Source organism: Temnothorax longispinosus, chromosome 2 (genome assembly GCF_030848805.1).
Source record: "Temnothorax longispinosus isolate EJ_2023e chromosome 2, Tlon_JGU_v1, whole genome shotgun sequence".
NCBI classification, from domain to species: domain Eukaryota; kingdom Metazoa; phylum Arthropoda; class Insecta; order Hymenoptera; family Formicidae; genus Temnothorax; species Temnothorax longispinosus.
Window position 1 is genome coordinate 19241625 of NC_092359.1, and position 9093 is coordinate 19250717.

A 9093-nucleotide genomic window follows, 5' to 3' on the forward strand; every position below is an offset into this window, starting at 1 on the left:
GCTGCTTATTATTAATATAATTTTTACTGTTACGTTAATGTTACCTAGAGATTCGTGCAATACTTACAGCACTTACTCGGGCGTACAAAACACACAATGCGAGTTTAACGGCTCTTCACGTTTAATAAGCACAGCTTGACGTAACAGAAAAAAAATATAGGAAAGCTTTGTGAGCTACGGCCATGTATCGCGACACATCTAAACGAAACGACATATTACAAACCCAAGTCTGAAAATAAGATGTTTGCTTGTTTATTTATAATCTGAGAATCCTAGAGACGATCTTTTCTCTGCTTCGCGTTCTTCCCCGATTGGCCAAAGCGGATTACAAATATTATAACAGGACACAGAGACGAAATAATAATATTATTATTACCTATATGCTATCTCGTTTTCTGTCTTGTTTTCTCCAATTTCATATTCTTTCCGCGAATCTGCGAATTCACTATAACGAGAAAAATTGGCTGCTGTTATAACGCTTCTTTACACGTAGCTCTATCATTTATTCATGCGCTTCGCGTAACTTTACCTCGAATGTGATCGAAGTCGACGACGTTACGTCGCGGGCGCGGCCGCGAGACTGACGGGGAAAGGTGCGTTTTCGAGAGTCGCATGGCATTGAGTCGTAAACACGTAACCGCGAAATTAATTAGAATTCTGCGTCATTATCTGGCGTTTATCGGGCCAGACTTCTGGCCAATCGTACGCGTGATCATCGATACACACCTTTATTGTCACCCGACAAACAACCTGTCTCGGCGAGAACCTGTTCTTTGGTGCAGCATGCCTGCTGTCGTGCGCTAATCGTGCTCATTAATATGAAATTAAAAAAAAACACGTTACTTTAAGCATCGTTCTACTTTAGTCCACTTTGATCTGCTTTGGTGATCGTTCGATTCGCCGATCGACTGGCGAGCCCACACCGCGCTTCACCACTGCCAATGTCGTCTCGTCACGTTGATTCTACTGATATGCCGATCGTTCGCTTTTCGATTACCTAGACCGTGTTATCACAGAACTCCCGGATGAGAAACTCGTAAAAACATCAGGCTCAATGTTTCTTCGGAGAATATCAGGAAAGCGTCAAGCGTTCTGTGTATTTATGCGATGCAAATATATACGATTTAGTTGGCCGAGAAAAATGTATAGAGAACAATTTCTTTTCTTTTCTAAATACTTTTTTTCTTATAAAAATGTAACATTAGAGAGTTGATAAAAAAATTGTTATCTTATTGGTTGCTTCCTTATTCCAGAAAACGGATAAGGATCATCGGATAAGGAAGCAACCAAAGGAGATCGTATCCTTTTTCGCTATTAATACTTATAAATTGGTAATTGGAGAGAGTTTTTTATTACGCAGACTGAACGCGGATATAATTTCGTGAATGTGAGAAGTTACAGCGTCGGAATTTAAACGGATCCTAGTAGATTTGACCGAAGTTCTATTCACGTAGCAAATGCAATGACAAGTGGAATTATTATTATGGCGCGAGGGTATAAGCATAAATTCTTGAAGCAAAATAAAAACGGCGAAGACGCACAGAAAATTGCAAGGCTTCTTTTTCCATGGAAATCCAATAGAGCAAATCCGTACTTCGTGCTCGTTGGGGCATGTCGAAACTTGCTTGCAGGGTTCCCTAGTCTTCGGAGAATTATTTTTGCAATCCACTTGATACAATTTTTTACATTAATTTGCCGTGCCATTAGACGATGCATGCGGTATATTTTCTCGATTCTCAATTCGTTTATTCGAACTACGGGAACTCTCCAAGAATATTAAGAGAAAAATTCCCTTTCTTTTCTAAATATTCAATTTTTTTCTCATAAAAGTTGACATTAGAGTTGATAAAAATATATATAAATAATATGAGAAAGAAGGCGAAGGTCAGTAATTTATTTATGGAGCTTAAGTATAAGAAGCTTAGCTTTTGGAGTTTCCATATATTATTAACATTATTAACTTTGTCAAATATAGCAAGCGGCTACTCCGAATATTTGGCTGCTCTTGAAACAAAGTACAAATTGACACGAGTCCTAAAGTCAATGTTTCTCTAGCCCTTGTCAGTCGTGTGGGTCAGTCAATTGTTGAAAACGGCTTCTTCACACCTCTGAATCGTCACGTGCCCGTGTCTTTAATCAGTTGACGTATCTTCTCGCTCGCAATATGATATGTCTCGAGTATCACGTGGCCTCGCAATTTAAACTTGCGATACATTCCGCACGCTCCATTTCTTTTCCCAGAGAGAAAGATCTCGGCAGAAATGAGGAAATAAGCGCGAGAGCTGAAAGCAAGAAATACATCACAATGGCAAAACTACGAAACGCGTAAAAAAAAATTATAAGGATGTTTGTCCGATTTTCCGGAGAAAAATTAGCGTCTCGCTGTAATTAGTGCCCTGTGTGATGATATAAAACCATTTATATTCTGCAAATACTTTTTAAAACGACCAGGCTTCCGTACGTCGCGTCGTGAATATTTACTGCCGTGATTTTGCACGAGATTCTACCGTTGTGCTTCGCGAGTTTTACGCGTCGCAAAATCCCCTTGATCCAAAGCCGTAATGCGTCAGGCTGGCACTCGTACTGCTTCAGCTGCCCGAGAAACACACGCAACACGCGTGCAAAATCGTGTACGTACACTGCCTACCGGCATTTCTCGTTCCATTTTTCGTGCGTATATATACACGTATGCACACACGTACGCGCGCGCGCGCGTGTGTGTGTGTGTGCGTTCGTGAAAGAACGTTCGAAGAGGCTTTGTCCAAGCCTTACAGGCATTATCTAGGACCCCTAGTCTGATACCGGTTCCTAATGTTCTCCACTTTGGACCAGACATCCCGTCAACGTTCCACGAAACGGTCGCCTCATTCTTATACAGTTTCGTCAATCTAACGGATTTTCGTAACGCATCGTATCTCGTCATTTTCTTTCAATTTTTTAACTTAACAATATTTATTTAAATAAAAATACTAGTAAAATAAATTAATCTCGAATGAGATTAAAAATTTATAAAGTGAATAAATAATATTGAATTTTCTTACATTTTTTTCTTTTTTTTTTTTTTTTTTTTAATTTAATTTAGAGTATTAATCGTCTGCACTGAAAAAAAGACTTGGTTATAATAATCCAGGCTTGGTTAATGTGACCAAGCCCCCTGGTGAAATAGGGGCTTGCTACTAAACGCAAAATCTGCTTTTTTTAAATGTTTATAATTATTACAAAATGTTTTGTTATTATTATTATATTTGGTAATAATAATCAAATATTTTAAAAAGAACTATTACTAAATGCATCTCACAAGTTTACCAAGAATTTTTCTTTCAGTGTGTCGTTTGTAGTTTTGCTGTTTTTGCATAATTTTATATCTGGGAATTTTTGAATTTTTTTTTCGATATTCTGGCACTGATAAAAGAGTCTCGATTGCAGTTTTGGCGTGTGCTGACTAAGGTCACAACGAGCCCATGGTACCTATGAAAGTCTGGCCGAATGTTGCATCATGGTTTGCTATCGATCCTAAACCGACCTCTGTCTGCTTCCCGCTTAGGCCTGAAGTGAACTGTACTTAAACCGTACCTGGGGTCAAAGCAAAGACACCGGAGTCATCGATTACTTTCACATGAAAAAACGATGACATATGTCTTTCGCGACGTGAGAATGACGAATCGCCTCGTTTCCCATTAATTCAGATCTCAACTTTATGTAAAGAGCCTAAAATAGCCCAACTATACATGACCAGCGGCAATCGACATTTAAATGCGTCGGTTTGTTACAAATGAGATAATTTCAGAGTTTCCTGCTCTTGAAATACATTGAACGTTAATAGAAATTTCCTTCAATCGGCGAAGAAGGCTAGTATTCTCGTGAAAATATAAAACAGGGCTGGAGTCGGATTAAATCTTTATTTTTAGAACTTTTTTTATTACTATGTGCATAAAATTTCCGTTTAAAACGACCGTAATCATTTGGGAGTATTTGCATAGATATTATTTCTAAAAACTTGTTATTATTCAGAGAAGATATGTAAATGAAGCTTTCATATTGACAGCGATGTATATCGATGCTTTTTCGACGCGGGGTTTATTTTTGGCGTAAAGGGGGAGAGACTATCAGAAGGACATTTGGTGTGAACTAGAATTGCGCAATATTACGCATTCGTAACTGTAGAATCAACTAGGCTTTTCATCGTTTTAAAATTAAGACTCTTGATATTTCGTTATTAATAAATAATAATATCTATGCATAGAAAAAAGAATATTCTTGGTTTGAAAATATCTTTAGATTCGATATGAAATCTTGAAATGAGATTATATTGCGTTAAACGAAGAAAACTTGATTGTCTAAAGTTATTTTATATAGTTCAACCAAAAAAATTACCGAATAGAGATTATCAAATTCTTATATAAAATCACAGATTGTTGTGTATATATAAAACAATGAACGCCTTAATTTGAGTATACTTGTGATTTGATATTTCTTTCTTTTTCTGTGTATGTACCTCGCGAAAATTAAATTTCCATCAATATCTGCCTAAAGCCACAGCTGATGCGAACTCAAGTGTCACTGGCGAACGTCGTAAACTGTGCAGAGAGAGGGGACAGTTTCCGGGTGACATCCGACGAAGATTTCGCGATAGTTTCAAGCAGAAATGCGGCGTGGGCCGCGTTCATTGAGAAAATTACGAGGACGAAGCCTGAACGAGTCGTCGGTCCTGTTCGCGCGATTTAATAAGTCATATTATGTACGCGTGATGGACTTCCGACTCACGTATCGCGTAAAAAGTTGCGCGGCTCTCTGGTTCTCACGTGCTTTCGAGTGTCCTCGAATACCCTCGAGTCGCGTACTCTTTTGAGAACACCCGTATCCGCGTGACGTTAACCGACAGCGATGGCGAAAGGGCCGTCAGTTCCTAACGACATCAACGGCAACGAGTGAAGGAGAGAAAGAGAGAGAGAGAGAGAGAGAGAGAGAGAGAGAAAGAGAGAGAAAGTGTCAGACGACGAGAAAATCAATAGGCCACGTGGGTCGCCGACCGGGTTTTCCGAACCAGTTTTCAGCCCTAATGCCGCAAGATAACGACACGGCCGAATCGACCGGAATAGAAACGCCCGTTATCCGTCTTTTCACCGCGCGATGTCGATAACGAATCTCGTGACGTCACAGGCTGATATACGCGCGTGAGAAAGGTGTTAAGAGAGAGAGAGTTAAATGGTGGCGTTGTCCTCGAAATCCTCGAATGACGGAAATTCAAATTCTTAAAGAAGTAATTTGTATTTGCGCCAAATATTTCCAATGTATTCTAGGAAGAAGAGTTTTGTGTCTTCATAGACTTAAAGTATATCCCTTGTCATTAGATTCTTCACTTACGATAATAATAAAGTTGCGCTGAGACTCGGGGAAACTTTATCGTTAGAGGATCTCGCGTTAATCCTTTTGAACAAGATTCGCTTGCAGGAAGAGAATCATCTTCAATTTTCGCATCAAGACTTTTCATTATTTAGAAAATGAGTAACTAATAATAAAATGCCTTGATTTTAAAGCGGGAAAGATTTATAAAATATAATGGGAAAAGTAATTGCAGTGATGAGAGCAGTAACATTCGAGATTGTTATTACAGCACACGTTGTTACAAAGTTCACTATTTATAAGAGGTACGATCAATATCACGATATTGCGTATTTAGCTCCATCGAATCGACTTGCAAAACTGCGATTATTCGCCATTTTCCAAAACATGTCGCTTATTTAGTTCCGCGCCAAAAGCTTAGATGGTCTTTATGTCACTGTTAAATTAAATCCACATTTCCAGTAGCAAAATAGTCACTTTAATAATAATTTTTAATTAAAAATAATAATTCTCAATTTTATATATTCTACATATATATCTTGATAATTTTTTAAAACAATATTTCTAAAACAATCATCACTTTTCTGCCTTAAAGAATTTCCCGTCTAACATGATACAGAAAAAATAAACAATAGTACCTGCGAACTTAATTCTCGTGTAATTTTCAATTAAGATTACAGAATTAGTCTAATTGAAATAAGTGTCCACGACAAAAGACGTTCCTGCTCGACGAAGCGAACCGGCGCGGCGAGCGGCCGCAATGAGCGATTTAACAATAAAGCCGCGAGGTATCGGCGCAAATTGTTCGCGGCTTTCGTGCCTCGCTATACACGCCCACGGGAAATTACAAAGGGCTGCTTCGCGTGACCTAACCGAGGTTCACCCACGCCGTACGAACGGAAGCCGCCCTCGCTGGTGCGAGGCACCCTTCGAGGGCGGCCATACTGCGCGGAGCGCGAGACCGTCGGTCGGGGGGGCGAGCACCACCATGCCGCGTTTTCGCGATCCTCCGGGAACGACGGGGATCCCCGTATATCCGCGTCGTGTACCTCGTCGCCCGCTCTAACGTTTCCCAGCATCGCCGAGAAATTCCGCGAGACTTTTCATTCAACATATCGCCGAGGAAAAACGCGGCGCGCCGCGCTCCGCTCCGCGCTGCGCGCGTTTTGCGACGACCCCTCACCTATCTCGCAGACCTCGCCGCGGCTTCTCGACGCGGGATCGTCGACGGGCACCGATGTCCGGGGAACGGGGTAGAACGGGGTAGAACGGGGAAAACTGTCTCGCACTCGGGGATCGATCTCAGACGCCGGCCATGGCGTGAATCTCACCTCCGGAACGAAACAGTCCGGAACGCCGAGCACCGAGAGTCTTTCTCTCCGTCCGGTCCTCGATCGAACTCGAAACCCGCGCACTGGTGACGAATATTCGTACTCGTCGTCGTCGTCCTCGCGCGCGCGCTGCTACTTTTACTTCAGCGAACGCGGGAGCTCGGAAACGTAGGCGCCGAAGTGTGCACGGCGTGCTGGTCGGGCTCTGAATGAGTTACCGCGCTCTTCGCCGACTCCGATCCCGTACCCACAGCTCTTCCGCGCGTACTCCGCGTCGAACACTTGAACATGTGTGTGTATGTGTGTGTGTGTGTGTGTGTGTGTGTGTGTGTGTGCGCGCGCGTACATGAATGCAAGGGGGAACCACACCACCGGGATCGTGCCACCCCCGGACAACGTATCGAGCGGCCTATCGGCTGCCTCTTTCTCTGGCGCGCCTTTCTCTCCGACTTAGGGACAAATACGGGAAATAAACGAGCGTAGGCGGCTGGATTAATCATGCGGGGTAAATGGAAAATTAGAAGATGTTCCATTACGTTAATTAAAAGGAAAGTCGACCACGGTTCCTTAATAATAATAATAATAATAATAATACATGTGTATTTTAGAATTTTAGAATTTACGTTTAATTCGATTTGATTAATAATATTAATAATAATAATAATAATTTATTAATTTTAGCTCACATGCCAAGAAATGGGCTTGGTTTATAAAATTATTTAACACGCTTATACCATCTATGCAACCACCGTACTTAATACTATATCTATTCTTCCTTACTGCAGTAATAATTCAATTCAATTCGATTTAATTGTTCAAATCTTAAACAATAGAAATGAAATTGACTGTGTTTTGAAGACCGACAAAAAGTTGACGCGCAGTGTACTGAGTTTGGAAAAGTTACGAAAAAATTCACACAAGATTATTAGACTACCAAGATCCAGTCTGGACCGTAAGTGGGATTTTCTTTCTCCCTAATTGATTATTAGAAAGTAAATTCTTCTCGAATTCTTAGTCGAAATGTATAATAAAAATTGACGTTTTAAGGGGTTATCTTCTGCGATAATTTAAATTATCTTTGCGGACATGCATTTTATCAGCGGTAACCTTGTGAGTTTTTGATAAAAAGCAATGAGGAAAGGCAAAAAACGTTACTCTGATAAACGTAACGTCTTTCACGCGAAGCTTACGAATATCTCGTACGTACGTTATACACGCTTATTCGTAGTTTACGTCGTGAACTTTTTAAGACAGTTCAAGAATCGTCCTGACATACAACCATACACCTATAAATTATATTCGCGCGACGTATAACTGTTAAATCAGTATTAAAGGATGAACTTTAAACCCAATATCTTGAGTTAAATAACATTTTGTTATTTTTAACTACCACACGGAGAGAATTTTCTCTTAAAATTTACCCTGAAATTATGATAGCTGTGGGACAACATGTACCACCAAGAATTTTATGCGAGCTATTCTGATTAATATCTACCATAATAGAAAATATTAATATCTATTACATTAAAATATAAAATATGTTTGATTAATTTTATTAAAATATATCTAAGAAATTTCAATAATTTTTCAAAATTTACCAATCTGCTTAGTAATTTTTATCACGTTGTTTGTAAAATGTCTTTTGTATATTTTAAAAATTCCTTGGTTGCCAAGTTGTCCCAAGTTTGTAGTGAATTTAAGGGTAAAATATAACAAAAAATTATCTCCATGCACGTGTGTCGTATTTTAACACAAAACAGTATTATTTTAACTCCATCGATTTATTTAAATTAGCATTGTTTTTAGTTAAATTAACGATATATTTTTAAGTAGGAGCATACTGTTAAATATCAAAGGATGAAACTAATGCTTTGAATTAAATAGCATCCTGTTATTTTTAACTACCATATGTGTCGAATTTTAACACAAAACAGTATTATTTTAACCCCATTAATTTAGTTAAATTACGACATATTGCGTAGGAGCAGCGGTGACCATAAGAATGATTAAAAATGACTCAAATTGAACATAATTTGATACTTACAAATTTAACAGTACAATTTAATAACACGCCAAAGAGGAAGAGTCGACGTTTTCTTTAACAGTTGCTTCGCATCCAATAGTCGTTCAATTTTGCTGTTCGCTCGCTCGCTCGCCTTCCCTAGTTTCCTTGAAAATAAGTTGTCATTAGTTCCACGCGCGTTTAAATTGCGACGCAAAAAAAAATAATTATTTACAGACAAATGACGTTCGTTTCGTTAAAATATCACGTTGTTCGTTCGGTCCGTCGCAGAACTGCGCCGATACAATTTAATAATAACGAGAGAAAAGCCTCGTCCGAAAAGCAGAGTTCGACGTCGCGGTCGTTACGGGCCGATACGTGCCTTCTTCTCGGAAACGATCGCCCTTCCAATTTCTT

The 9093-nt window shown here is 39.5% G+C and overlaps 1 protein-coding gene across 8 annotated transcripts in view; it reads right to left on the reverse strand.

The window, feature by feature from the left end:
• Positions 1 to 8852, reverse strand: part of LOC139807854 (Y+L amino acid transporter 2) — a 28688-nt gene extending 19836 nt beyond the window's left edge. For 2 of the 8 annotated variants that reach the window (XM_071769299.1, XM_071769293.1), the window contains exon 1: positions 6527 to 6923. The gene's annotated coding sequence lies outside the window, so the exon portion shown is untranslated. Of the gene's footprint in view, positions 1 to 376; positions 564 to 6526; positions 6925 to 8718 lie in introns of those variants that run through there. The other 6 variants (XM_071769296.1, XM_071769298.1, XM_071769295.1 and 3 more) reach the window with 6 other exon arrangements.
• Positions 8853 to 9093: the final 241 nt, after the last annotated feature.